Genomic DNA, 15,269 nt, shown 5'->3' with positions numbered 1-15,269 from the left:
GAAGGCAGGAAAGTGAGAGGGTTTGTAGGCACACACCAGAGAAAGGGCTCTTTAGCAAAGAAAAATAGGAAATGTGACCCCACTTAGGTTCTCAGTATTTCTTGATCTAGATTTATTCTTTTGCTAAATTTTAGGGCTATTATTATCATTGTACAATATGGCCTTAAATTAAGAAATGGTGCCAATGCTGAGGAAATGAACTAAGGAATAAAAAAAGAAATCCAGGTCCTCATCAGTTGGTCCCTGGATCAAGCTTTATCTGATTTCCTCATCATAACCATATTTTCCAATCAGTTAAACCTGTTTGCGTGAGTTTTTCTTCCACTTTTAATAGAAAGCATCTAACACTGGCAAGTTCACACAGTGGAAAGGGGGAAATTATTTCTTGTTACAACTGGACAGACTTTCCAAGAATCTATCAGAGATTTAGAGTCTATGCCAGACAGAACCACATTGGTTCTTTTCAAATGTGTGAATATTATGACTGGGCTTTCCTCCTTGCTAACAGACAGAGTGATCATTCTTCCCTACTGGTCTGGGACAATCCTAATTTATGCATGCATCCTGGAATAATTTTTAATGTCTCCTTTCTCTTTAAAAAGTCTCTAAGATCGATTAAATAGTAAGTTACAAGGTCACCCTACTCATAATTCTGCTTTCCCAAGTTTTTTTCTCTTAAGAGTAGAATCCCACACCCCCTTCCCAAATTCTTTTCAGTGATAATTGTGGCTAATTATACCCAGCAAATAATCTCGTCTTGCCAGTCTTCCCATGTTTGACTTTTGGGGGATTAATCACAGTTTTCTGCTGTCGAGCGTGTTTCTTGAGAGCCTGGTATTATTGTTTTATCTAAAGGAAACCCCTCTGAAACGGGGCCTCCATCCATCATACCTCGTGTGGTAGAAAGAACTGATTAAAACTTCCTGGCCTGCAAACTTGTTTGTTAATATGTCGCTTCCTCCCTGCCGTCAGCATACGGTCTTCCTCGTGCAGGGTGTTTAGGATTCTGCGAAGGGCATTGTTTTATCAAGATGGGACGGTTATCCGTGCGGGAGGACGCTGTGCTGGGAACCCAACCAGCCCTGTAAACACAATGATAACGTCGTGTCCGCACACTGGCAGGAGACAATGCTCCCGATTCCCTTTCCCTAATTAGAGTCTGAAACAATAGGTGGGAAGTATGAGGCCCTGCTATCATTATCTATTGGCCTTCATTTCTGGGCATTGATTGAGCCCAGGGTGTTTTGTGTGTGTGAAGAAATAGCAAATTAAAACTCAGACTTCTTCCATTCTTCTTCCCGCAGTGTTCATCTTGTAATGAAGCTGGGGTGACAGAGATTAAAAATCGGAAGTGGAAGACTTGAGGGTTGTACACAACTGTGAACCGTCCCAAGTTCCCTTTCAAAATTATTCCAATAAGCACGTGTTGGATCAAGGCAGACAATGGGATGGGGCTTGTGATGGGAATTTTTTTTTTTTTTTTTTTTTAAAGAATTGTTTTGGTCAGGCAGAGAGAGACCAGCAGCTTCCCCCATGGCGGGGGATGGCTTGTCTTCTGAGCCCATGAATGAGACATCATCTGTTACTTCTCTAATAGGAACCAGCAGGGGCACAATGTCATTGTTTATTTTTCAAAATCTGAAATGCCCAGTACCCTGCTGTCATTTGGTACATAGATCTGCAGGGTCGCGTTTTCTTAGGACATTCTGAGTAGGACTTCTTAGCTAGCATCGTTAGGGAAACAAAATCCTCACTGGCAATCAGTCACATGAAGTCAATTTCCATTTATGATTGCCCAGTAGAGTAACAATTAAGATATTTAGATGGAAAAATCTCCCGGGCTCTCACAAAAGGGGTCCTTAGAACTGCTGATATATAACATGTAGTTCCTTTGAATTCAACCAGCCAAGATGAAGTGCAGGTGACTACATTCTGTGCTGGGGTCTGGAGAACTCCTCTAAAGGAGCCCTCTCAACTGGACAAAGTACATGAATCAGGATTTGGTTTCGAGTGTATGGTATTGAAGTGAATGGGGAGGGGCACGAAGAAAATTAAAGAGCAATTATTTATTGGCAACTCATTTTTCTAATTGCAACTCAATCCCCATTGAACATGTCTATTGTAATAAATATTAGAACACCTAGTGCATTTTTTAATTGGTCTGTGAATTTATTTATGGGAAAAGGTATAAAGTTTCAATCTTCTCTCTGTTATATAACCTTCCATTATGGGGATGACCCACCCAATCTCCTAACCCACATCTGCATGACCTTCTTAGCTCTGGAGATCTTCATCCTTATTTTTCAGGCACCCCCTCTCAGAGGCGAGGTGGTGACAGAATGTGTCACCACCCAAATCTTCTCTACATTGGAAATCTTAAATCCCATGCCTTTGCTGTGCCACGCTGGGCCTTTGACATCCATTCCCTAATGCATCTGGTTAGCAGAAGTTGTCTGCACACTGCTCGCCAAAACATCTCTATTCTGCTATACCCTTCCCCTCTGCCTGCAGTGACAACCTCTGATAAGCCAGTGCCCTGCCTTCTTTCCCCTACACGGGGGCTGCTTTGGTCAGATTCCACCTGTGACGACACTGCTTAAGTGGAAAGACCCCACTTCCCAGCCTCCATTATTGCGATTAAATTGCAGAGGGAGGCATGTGTGGGCCTTCAGGGAAGTCTCCTTTAAAGGGAGAGGACACACCCCTGTTTGTCTCCTTCCTCTTTCCTGTCCCCTGAAATGGCTGGTGCTCAGGCAGCCTTCCTGAACCAGAACAGAGGGCTAAGGATGGAGCAGCATGAGTGTGTCCCTGGTAAACACGAAGCCATCATACAGCCCTGGATAGCTCCTGGATAGTCATTATAGGAGAACAACACATATTTCTATCTCACTTATTTTAGGTTTTCTTCTAAGTGCTGAAGACATAAAGTGGACAACTCAGATGAGGACCCTGCTCCCTTGAGGCAACAAAAACCACAAATAAGTAATGAATAGATGGATAGATGAATGAATGGATAATATACGATAGTGATAAGTACAGAGGAATAAAATGCAAGAGAAAATGTGAGTGGTTACTTTGGGCAGGATGGTCAGGGAGGACCCCTGGGAGGAGGTAACATACAGCAGAACAGGAAGGGGGGAGAGGGGGAGGGGTTCGTACTTCACTTTCAGATTCAATGGGCAAGCCTCAGCCTTGGACTAACCTACAGTATCAGTGAACTTCTGGCCGTAATTTCTTGTAAAAAAACCCCCGCAGTTTGAGCATGTGTGTTAGTTACGGTCACACTGGTTGCTGTGATTCGATAAAAGATTGATTGCCCACACAGAGTCCAAAATTAGCATTCCTGATCAGTGGGAGGCTTTGCTCCATGAGGTGACTTGGGGAGCCTGGCTCCTTCCATCCTATGGCTCTACCATCTTTAACGTGTGGCTTCCAAACTGGCAAGGTGAGGGGGCTGACGTCCTATTCATCACACATGGAGTGTTGTGCATGGCAGGTGTTAATGTGTCAGACCTGGGAAGGGCCAACATCACTTCTACCAATATTCAGTCATGTGACCACACGTAACACCAGAGGTGCTGGGAAATGTAGTCTAGCTGTACGCCAGGAAGTGAGGGAAATGGCTTGGTGATGCACTCAGGTCCGGCCTGTGCCTGCAGGAAGCACTAAGCACACTTGTCAGAAGAGTGGTCACCAGCCCTGTGGTGACCAGACCCTAAGGGTCTTAGACACTCTTCCAAGGCCTGGGATACAGCCATTCCATGATCAAAAATCCACTCGAGTAAGATATAACATGGGATACTGAATGTGGGAAGAGAAAGCCAGGGCTGAAATCCAATGGGTTAATTCACTAAAGAAAAAGAAAAAAAAAAATTCCGACCTGTTGTGCTCTCAGACAGCCTCAGAGCTGGAAGGCTAATTGTCCTTCTGGGATGCCAGGTTCTTTGTGGAGCCCTCAGAAAGGACCGCTAGACCTTTTGAGGTTTCTCATTGCTCTGATCTCGTGCTAATGGATAGTGTTTTCCAAGCTGATGGTGGTTTAAAGAGATGGCATCTAACCAATGATAATGTGTCTGACCTCTTAAGGGAGAGCCTTTTGCCCCTTTCTGTCTCGGCCTCCCTTATTGGCGAATTACATAACTTGACTAGAAGTTGGTTTTAGAGAAATCAATTTTACCATTGCCTAATCGCAAGGAAAGACCATAAAGTTTTACGAGAGCTGAAGGGACTTTCAGAGGAGAACTTAAATGAAAATTAAAGGGGACATAAATAAAACGATAAGAAATAAAATCCCACAAGGTGTTTCTCCCTGGGCTGCCATGCTAAATTACAGTGCCAGGGACATAATCCTGCTGGTTATGTCTCCCACAAGGCATCAAGGAAGAGAGAAGAGACAGGCATGTCTCTGTCCCGGTCACCAGTAAAACAATTTAGGGAGAAAGTACTGAAGAAAATTCCTCAACCTTCCATCATCTAGTAACTGTGCAACCCTGGGCAACTTCTCTGAGCCTCAGACTCATCATCCATCTGCAAATTGCAGCAAATAACAGTGATCTCTCTCATAGTGCTGTTGCAAAGATACAATAAAACAATGCATGTAAAATCCATAGCATAGCATCTGGCCCATGTGAGTCTGCGACTAATATCACCACTATCACCATTGTTCATACTAGTAAAGGTTTACAAACAACCTGGGCTCTGTCCAGTTTGGACAAAGAAGAGCTAACATTAATTTGGTGCTGACTGCATGCCAGCAGTCAGTAATGGTACCATCTTCATTTTCCAGATGAGGAAACTGAGGCTCAGAGACCCTGGAAAACTTGCCCACACAATAATGTAAGTAAAAGATCAGAATTGGATTCCGTATCCAGACTGTTTTGGCTCTAAGAGCCAGCACAGTTGACTATGTCCAGTGTTTTCCAGTGTAAGGTCCACAGACACATCTAGGGTGCTTGTTCATAGCTTGGATTTCCAACCCTCCCACCTCCACCCCGGTTTACTGCATCAGAATCCTTGGAGGAGGGGGCTGATTGTCTGCACATCCACTAAGCACCTTTCAGGTGATTCCTGCACACACTGAGCTTGAGAACAATTGCTGCTTCTTACAACATTGCAACTGGGGAGAGAAGTTCCTAAGAGTCGTATTTTGTTGAATTGTCAAAAGAGTTGCCCATTTCTCTCTTGGTATTTCCTCCTACTTCCCTGTCAGCCATTGTCCTTTCTGCCACTTCTGTGTCTACATAGAAGGCCCGGGGGGATGCAGCAAAGCCATCAAGGAATAGAAAAGATTACTTCTCCATGCTGGATAGAATGGCATGAGGTCATGTTTTACAAATATATGATTTATTACAAAGGTCAGCCATGCCATGATATGGGAGCTTGCTGCCATAGGTGATTAAGGCAGTTGTGATAAGGGAAGTATTTTGGAATGAAAACCACCAATGTTGCTCTGAAAATGAAAGACCTTGATACATTCTAGTAGCAAGAACAAATGTACTTTGTTCTAGTATGGATGGACGAGGTTCTGCTGCAGTAAGGAATTGCTCTCACATTTCAGAGACTCAACACAGCAAAAACTTAGTTCTTGCTCATGCTACAACCCCAGAAGAGGTTGGCAGGGAGTTCTGTTCATTTTATTCAGGGGCCCTAGATGAGGAAGATCATCTCACCACGTGTGTCCATGATCAGATTGTTAGGAGAAATGAATCGCCATGCTCTGGCTTTTGAATCTCTCCTTTGAGGTGACACTACCATTGACATTTCCTTGGCCAAAGCAAGTTACCTATCTTTGCCTGACCCCAAAGCAGGGAAGAAATGTCATCCTGGAAAGAGACTAGAGAAATATTTGAAACAAAACCAAAGACTACCCTACCCATTTAAATGCAAACACACCAATAAATCAAGCAATAAATAAATACGATAACATAAATTACTGATATCTGGATTTCTTGGTTAAATAAAATGTAACTACACTCTGCAAATTTGATCCTAATACAAAATATAGGTGGACTTGCATTCTAATAGTACCTGAGAGGGAACATGAAACCTCAGAAAGAAATAATATAAAAATTAGCTTGACATCTTATTTTGCCAAATGAATGCCTTATATGTATGCAATGTTCTGTTCGACCATCAGCACTTATCATTATTCCTAAGCAATCACTGACCTTTGATGTGTCCTGCAACTTCTCACACTCTTGCTTACCTGGTTCTCCAGATGTGGACTAAGCTGATGCTGGAGCAACCCACATACCTCATGTAAAATAGCTTGCACATGTTTTTGTTTGGAGGAATGGGCACAGAGGCTGATGAATGTCAAGATCACATCCTTTCAGAAAATGGAATCTGTGCCTCAGTTTCTGAAAGGAGACTTGCACCTAAGAGGCAGCTCATTTCCAGAAAACCTCAGTACCAAAAGGTGGGTTTCTCTCAGAGGAAAAGAGGGTTAAAACCAGCCAAAGGCACTCGGGATCTGCGGGAGGCCAACCGTGCAGACTTTTCAGGCCATGAAATATGGCTCCTGTTTTGACACTCTTGTAATAGCATGATGTGCACTTTCCTTGTTTCCGTGGGGTTTATGGCCCATAAAGTTTAATAATAATCTTAACAGCTGAACAGAGAGCACACGAGGCTCGAAGGCCACTCGTACCAAAGGGGATCTGGCTTTTTAATTTATTCCCCCCAGGCATCTTGACTTATACAAGTGCCCATCTCCCATTGTCAGCCATACTGAATAACCACGTGGTAAAAGGGGACACAAAAGGGTGTATGTTTATAAAACAGCAAATTTGATATTCACTTAGCCTACGCAGTTGTTTGAGCTTTGAGGAACTGAAGATTATAAAGCTACTTGTACTGCAAATTGGGTCCAATGAATGCTATAGCGTTAGAATGTCAGGCTTGATCCAAATAACTGGACACTGGAAATAAACTCCAATTCCTTCCCAAGGCCTGCAAAGCTGTGCATGAGCAGCTCCCAGCTTCCTCTCCTTTCTCCTCACCGTGGTCCCAGCCACAGCCTCTTGTAGGTGCTGAATGTGTCAATCAGTCCTGCTATAACTTCTCCTGTCTTCCTGGGAATGGCTCCATGTCATCCTCACCCATGGTTAAATAGGACCTGCTCAGAGAAGTGCCCCAGACCCCATGTAAGTAATATCCCTCTCTCTATTAACTTGCCCAATTTTACTTCCTAAATAGCACCTAATCTATCTGTGAAAAGTTTATTTGTGTTTCCTTGATTATTCTCTCTCTCTCTCTCTCTCTCTCTCTCTCTCTCTCTCTCTCTCTCTCTCCTCTCTGTCTCTCTCTCTCTCTCTCTCTCTCTCTTTCTCTCTCTCTCTCTCTCTCTCTCTCTCACACACACACACACACACACACACACACACACACACACACACACACAGGAGAGCATCATGCAATCCAGAAGTCTGACATATTATTCCATCCTGATACAGGGTCAGGAGACCTTATCACAGAAGAGCTAAAGGAACTTTGGGAGGTTCAAGTTGGGGCACTTACATAAATGATGGATTACTAGTAAGTTCCTTCCCACATCTCCACAAACCTAGATCCAAAGGAAATCTTTGCATTCCCTGAAGCTAACCCGAGGGTTCTGAGCTCTTTATTTTCCAGGTTCCTCCTTCCCTAAAAGATGTGCATGCATCTATTTCTCTTTAAAACTGGTGGGTTATATGTCAATCAGGTTTCATTTTGCACAGGACAACTGGAGAGATGCAAACCAAGGAAGAAAACCCAATGCAGGGCTCTGGGATGGGAGGGGCTTGAGCACTCTTCATTGGGAGATAATTCCAGCTTGGGGGTGGGAGGGAATTAGAGGAAATCCTTATCAGGTCACATTTGCATATCAAAGAGCTCTTCCTGCTGGGCTGGATTTGCCCAGTAACAAAGTTATCTCACTCAAGGCCAAGAGGCTTTCCTCTGAAGCTAAATTCTGCTGTTCCTCCCACTCCTCCCTTGTGTAGCAAAATAGCTGTTCTAAAATGTCACCAAGAAGTAATTCACCTCCCTGGTGGGCTCCCTGTTTTCCTGGCTGTCCCTAGATGGGTGAAATTCCCTGAGGAATCCTGGGTTAAGGAGTTCTGTGGAATTACCCTCAGCTTCCTCAGGCCAGAAACCCAGGAGACAGAGACAGAAATACTGCAGCCTATGTCACTCATTCCTTCACTTCATCTCCTCATCTAGCCACTAATCCTCCAAAAATGTATTGAATCACTACTAAGTTCCTCATACAAAGCTATTTCTTCTTTCTGGACCTTTGATCCTTTAGTTAATTAATATATTAAAAGTAGAGTCTGGGATCCTGGCCAGGAAGCTCGGTTTGTTAGAGCATTGTCCCCATACCCCAAGGATGTGGTTTCTATTTCTGTCCCTAATATTTTGTTAGGGGCAGAAATAGAATATTAGGGGACTAGCTAATAGTTATAAGAAATAAAATAAGAAATATTAATCATGCTCTGTTAACCATGACTGTTTTGTTCTGATTAAAGAAAGCACATTCTAACCTGGCTGGGAGTTGTTTGCCTCCAGGAGTCAACCCTGGCCTTGGGAGGCAACCTTGGAATGTGGTCCACCCCTATTGGAGAACTGCCTATTATCATGGAAAGATTAACAACCTGGTTGCCCAAATGTCCCAGCCCAGCCCATTTTGCCTACTTCCCATACCTGTAATCCCTACTTCTCCATACCTGTAACTCCTACTTCCCCATGTAATCTTTGTCCTACCCTATGTAAACAGCTGGCTTATGGGGGGGTAGGGGAGCTGGTGAGCAGATTTTTGTGAATGACCTACTACTCTCCCATACTGCCTACAGTATTGAAGTAGACACTCATATATGATTCAATCTTGTCTTTGCTTAATTGGTTCTAGTAGTGACAGGCAGCAGGGACCCACTGATTGTCTGGTTACATCAGAATCTTAGAAAGCTCTAAGTATAGGGTTATAGTTAGGGTGACCAGATGTTTTGATTTATGTCCATTGTCCATAATTACCTCCCTCCTTTCTTCCTCAAAAATGTCTGAGTTTGAAGGATAAATTATATAGTCATTCAAATCACAGCACAAACACATAGGAGTAAGGCCTGATGTGATGAAGGAAGTGCATAGTTTTTCAGTAACCTACCCAAGAAAGACTTTGATAAGGGCATCTAAGTGATGACATCACAAACATCTATAATTAGCAACTTCTGCTTTTAAGAAAGTCCTAACAATAGATTGACTTTGTATCTGTTACTAGTTTTATGACAATTTTCTACAGGAAGGTTTTCCCTATTTGCCCTAAAGGGTGGCTGTTCCCTACTTTTAGGAAAGAAATGTTGCTGATAGGACAAAGTCTTGTGTTGATGTCATGCATATAGCTTATGATGGGGTTTTAAAATATTTGCCAGGCTCAGGGAATCTCCACTTGTTACCTATGTGACCTATTTTGCACCTTTAGACCCTTCTTTGTAAATTCAGAATAACAATATTAGTTCCACAGAGTTCTGAGAACTAAATGGAATCCTCCCCAATTCATAGGAACCCAAGACAAGGCATGGTAGATGCTATCACAATTCAGTATTTATTATTGCCATTATTATGGTTATCCTGAATCCTCCACATCCTTGTTACTATTAAGCTCACTTTGTAGTTAAAGAAAATGAGCTCTGAAAAGCAACTAATAAAGAGTGAGACTGAAGACTGAATTAGGTTTAACTCTAAGGAGTCCACACCAGCCCCTATACTACTTAGGCTACACTGGAATTAACAACAGCATATAATGTGCAGGTGGTATGTTGGTTAAATCAATGCATACATCAATAGTAACAATAAGAAATACTTAGTGGTTTAGGAATTTCTTTTTATCAATGCTTGGCTAATAACCACCTTCCAGGTGGCATGGTATATCTCTGAATCCTCAGACACACCAGTAAGAGTGACAATAGTGTGATCTCCCACTGCTGGAATTGAAGGAGAAGCAGACAAGGGAATCCTAAAGCCAGACAAGCAACTGATGTAAAGCTGACAAACCTTTCTCACAGACTTACACTTTGTAAGCTAATGCTTCTGGAAAAAAGGGTCTCCTACAGAAAACAAAAATCTTCAATATTTTTTTTTTTTTTTTTTAAATTAGTGTTGCTCACTACTGATTCCTCCCTTCTTATTCCTCAAAAGCTAATGCTACAGGTTGGGAATTCCCACAGAGGTCTCTTTCCTGTGTCCCTCCATGGAGGGTTGAGATCTCAGGCTAGGACTGACCTCCAGCAGCAGCACCTGGTTCACACTTTCGGCAGCACTAGAGTCTCACTCTGTTGTGCATCACACCAGGGGGCTTCTCTATCCCCTTTCCATTGCTATGCTCTGCCATGTCTTATGCATCTGAGGCTCCCAGCATCTCTCCCTTCACAGTTAAGTTCTCAATCAGTGTTGAATGAGCAATGATCACACTGTGATCACACTAGACAAATTAGGTTACAAATGCTCCCCCCTTAACTGAGCTAGAAAGGGACTTGCTGGTGACCTGCCCAAGCTCCTTCACTCAGGGGTGAGGAGATGCAGCCTGGAGAAGCGAGGTGCCCACAATGAGATCTCCAAAGGGCAGATGGATGCAGGAATGTGAGCTCTGACCCAGCAGGGAGTCCTGCTTGGCAAGGCACTGGGAGGAATCAGCCCAGTCTTTACTCATTTTTCCCTCATTCTTCAGTTGAGAAGCTAAAATTAGACTGAAGGGAAAAAAAAACAACAACCATGCAAATCAAGGCTGAGACTGGAGAGGGGTGGAGGGGGGTAGGGGGGAAGGGGGTGCAGGGAAAGCAAACACAACAGATTTGCTTTCATTCTTAGAAGGCAGTGGGTGGGAAAGTATTGTAGATTCCCACTCAGCAAAGCGCTGGCCTTTTTCACTGAGCAGGAAATACTGAGTTGCTTTGCTCCTGCAATCCCTGCAGAGCCTGGCCTGATGGTTTATCCAGGGCACGAGGGTCGCAGCCCAGGAGAGCAAGAGAGAGCATTTGGAAGCTGGTGTCAGATTTTCTGCTGGGGTGTAGCTCTGGCCTCATCCCCGCTGCAATCACTGGGGAGGCCCCATAGGCCCAAGTCAAACAAGCTGCCTGGCTTTCTGAAATGCTTAACCCCTGCCCTTCACCCACCTCTCCGAGCTGCCTTCCCCTCCCTGCCCCACGTGGAACAGTGGGATGCAAGGGGCTTTCAGTGTGAAGAGAAAAAGTCACCATGCCCTCGTCCTTGAGGTAATTAATCAGCGGTGACTCCTCACACGGTGAATAATATTACTCAGAGCATTGCTCCTCCTGGTAATATCAATTGTGCACTGCAGAGGCAGCTCGGGCGCAGACACAGGGGCACTCGGCGGGGCTTTATTGCACGGTGACAAGGCTAAGCTGTTGACACGGTACAGTGTGTGCGGGTGCCTCAAATATAACCGGGGCTGCTGCCAGACACTCTGGTTTTCAAGAAAAGGAACATTTCTGGTGTTTCCCGCAGGAGGTATAAACTGCCAGCCCTCCCTGAAATCTGCTGCAAAATGTAGCTCTACACCAAGCAGCTTCCCCTCCCTCATCTCCTGCCTCCCCAAAGTGAGGGGCAGGAGGGCACTGCCAGTCTGATGCCACTCAGATGTGTAGGTGACGCTTGTGGGAATTCCTGTCTTCCCTGCACTGAGCAGTTGGATTGCACACTAGTGCTTAGGACACTGCCAGCTACTTGTGTGGGGTTTTCTTTTTTTTTTTTTGGGGGGGGGGTGGGCGAGGGGAGGGAGGAGAAAATAAAATGAGAAGAGGAGAAGAAGGAAGAAGGGGAAAAAGGATAATTGAAACCAATGTTCCTGCTCCTATCTAAATAGGGTTCTCTAAAGATATCCTATCAATGTCTTAAACAAAGCTTAGCCTTTGGATTAGTGCTAAATCCTTTTTTTCAACATCCATCTCTTCATCTCCGTGTCCCCTTCCTCCTCGGCTATCACCAGAGGGAGGACACTTTGGGCTCTGAATCCCATGCTTGAAGGATTCATTTAAGGCTTCCAGATGTGAACAAACTCGAATATAGAGGTTGGGTCCGAAAAGATTGGGGTAGCCCACTCTATGGGATGAGTCCTTTGAAACTGCAGAATATGAATGCTCACGGAAGCAGGTCCTCCTCCAGGGAGGTTAAGCCTTGGTCTTGGGGAATGAATGCGGAAAAGAGCATAAAATGGATGTGTATGATGGTGGTCTCCCGCAATATAAACTGTTCTTTAAAAAAAAAAATGCTTCTGATTAAAAGTATAATTTTATTTAATATCCTTCAAATAAAAGAAGAGAGGCTATTAAGTTAGTATGATCGCCATGAATATCATTGAAAGTAGCGCTAATAGAGTTGCTTTTATGATTCCATTTATTCAAAATGAAGAATGGCATTCGCCAAACATAGGATCCGATGAGGAGCAGATTTATAAAGCAACTGAAGAGCAAAGACGAACTGGAGGAAACATCTATTTTGATTAGATGATTTTGTGGTTTGTGTACTGGTTACAAATCACCTGACAGCCACCACATACCCTCCTGGGCCTCCAAACAAGAATGCCTGTGTGGAAAACTCTGCGAGAATAGAGACAGCTGGGAGTTTTGAGAGCTAGAGAGCATCTCTTCATTTAAAAAAGTGTCTCATTTCTTAAAAGAAAAAATAGAAATACAAATTATTTGGGGCTGCGTTGATTGTGTGCATCATTTTAATGATAACAACATGCATTTATTTGGGTTTAAGGCACAGATTTGGGTACATTTAATATATGGAGAAATGAGGCTGGAAACTTTCCAATATGTGTCTGTGCTTTAGCCTTGTCATGAACACGGTGCAGCAGATTGCCTCCAAGGTTTATGCCCAACACTGGCACAATGGTGAAAGGTCTGTTACGAACACCTTCATTTAAAAAATAAATAACAGGCCATGGTTGGATTGTTCAGTTGGTAAGAGCATCCTCCTGACCCACCAACTTTATGGGTCTGATCTCTGGTCAGGCACATACAAGAATAAGCCAATGAATGCATAAATAAGTGGAACAACAAATCTATGTTTCTCTTTCTCAAATCAATAATAATATTTTAAAAAGGAATAAAGCAGAGAAAGAGCAGTACAGTGCTCTATAGGGGGGAAAAAAGGTTGGGGAGGGATTCTGTGTTGCACATCTCCGTTTTGGTAACCCAAAGCAGGAATATAAGCTTAAAGTCCTGAATTTAACAAACCTAATTATCAAGGCTTAATTAGTACCAAGGGTACAGCTTCATGGAACACCTGCAGACTTAATTTATGTCCTGACAGAGAGGAACAAGTGTTAATGGGCTGTATTTATGTTAATGCCTGAACCTTAGGAGCCAGTGGAATAAAACAGACCACGCACCAGTTTTCCAAGCTACAGAATAAACATAAAAGGTTTTTATGTAATGCTAGTTTGCACATAATTTTTCAGGGATCACGCAGATCTACTTAAAAAAAACTTAAACTAGAAGAGTGGAATGTGAAACAGTAGAGCCATCCTGGGTTTCTGGAAAATTATACTAAGATCAACCCATAAACTACTGCTATATCTTGTCTTAAAAGCTGACAGTGGCTTGATGGGGTTAATGTTCTCAGTGTTCAGGATCAGTGTTTTTCATGATGCTGGAATATAAAGCCCATTTTGCATAATATTAAGAGAAGAGATAACATTCATGGAGGGCTCACTCAGCCACTATGTGAGGTCTTTGTGTATATTTTCCAGTTACAGACAAGGAAACTGACTCAGAGAAAATAAACAGCTTGCCCCCAGCCATGTTTCCAGGCAGCTCAAAGGTTTGGAATCTGGATCCCCCAACCCTTTATACCAATGAGCTAAACTTCCTTTAATACACAGATAATACTAAGAAAAATATAAAATATTTATACATACCTATGTATTATAGAATTCTTAACAAACTAGAAATACATGCAAATTCCTCAATCCGATAAAAACCAAGCAGCATGTATGATGGAGAAATACTAAATAAGACAATGATGCCTGCTCTCTATACTTCTATTCAATATTCCTGGTGACTCTTCCAAAGTATCATACAAGAAAAAGAAACAAATGCAATACAAAACAGGGTGGAAGTAAAACTATCTTTATTTGGAGACAGAAAAATCTTATAGAATCTTAAAAAAAAATTCAAGGTCATAGGATATAAGATCAATTTACTAAAAAAAATTTTCATTTCTACATATTAACAACAAAGAATTGAAAAAAGAAATTTAAAAACATAATTTGCAATAGGGTAAAGAGCTAAATGTTTAATAATCAATTTAACAAGGCCTAGCTGGTGTTCTCAGTGGTGAGAGCATCAGCCTGAACACTGAAGGGTCTCAGGTTTGCTCCCTGCCCCCTGGTCTGGGCACGTTCATGAGGCAACCAGTCGATGTGTCTCTCTCATATTGATGTTTCTCTTTCTATCTCTCTGTCTCTATCTCTTCTCTATCTCATCCCACTTCCACTATCTCTGAAAAGCAATGGAAAAAATATCCTCATGTGAGGATTAACAACAACACAAAAGTATAAATTTAACAAAAAAGTATAAGACCTTTATATTGAAAACTATAAAGCATAACTGAGAAAACTTAAAGAAGACTTAAATAAAGAGCTACCAGCTCCAAGATTATAAAACTCAATTTTGTTAAGATTTCAGTCTTCCTCAAGTATATCATTAGATTCAGTACCAAACCGGATAAAATCTCAGCAGGGCTTTTCAAATAAATTAAGAAGCGAATCCTAAAATTTTGATGGAAAAGCAATGTATCTAGAAAAATCAAAATAATCTTGCAATATTTTGGAATCCTTACATTACTTAATTTCAACATTTACTGTAAATCCACACTGATCAATATAGTAGGCATAGACATCGGAACAAATCAGATCAATGGAGTACAATAGAGTCTAGAAATAGATCCACAAATATATAGGCAATTGATTTTCAACAAAGCAGTAAAGAAAATTCAATAAGGACATTAGTCTTTCAACAAATGGGGAAAGAACAATTGGAGATCCATATGGGGGAAAAGAAACTTTTACTCTTACCTCACACCATATGCAAAAATTAATGTGACACAGAACATAGACCTAAATATAAAAACTAAAACTATGGGGCTTCTAGAAGAAAACATAGGAAAATATCTTTGTAGCCTTGGGATTGACAAAGATTTCTTTGAACACAAAAAAACACTAACTAAAAAAAGGAACTAAACATTATCAAGATTAAATGTTTCTACATTGA

General features: G+C 42.2%; 1 protein-coding gene across 1 annotated transcript in view; it reads right to left on the bottom strand.

The window, feature by feature from the left end:
• The window catches only part of WWOX (WW domain containing oxidoreductase), a 914,792-nt gene that overhangs the window by 258,571 nt on the left and 640,952 nt on the right, over positions 1-15,269 (bottom strand). The window lies entirely within an intron of this gene.

Source organism: Pipistrellus hanaki (genome assembly GCF_964339955.1).
Source record: "Pipistrellus hanaki genome assembly, chromosome: 15".
NCBI classification, from domain to species: Eukaryota; Metazoa; Chordata; class Mammalia; order Chiroptera; family Vespertilionidae; genus Pipistrellus; species Pipistrellus hanaki.
This window is presented reverse-complemented; position numbering and strand designations above follow the sequence as displayed.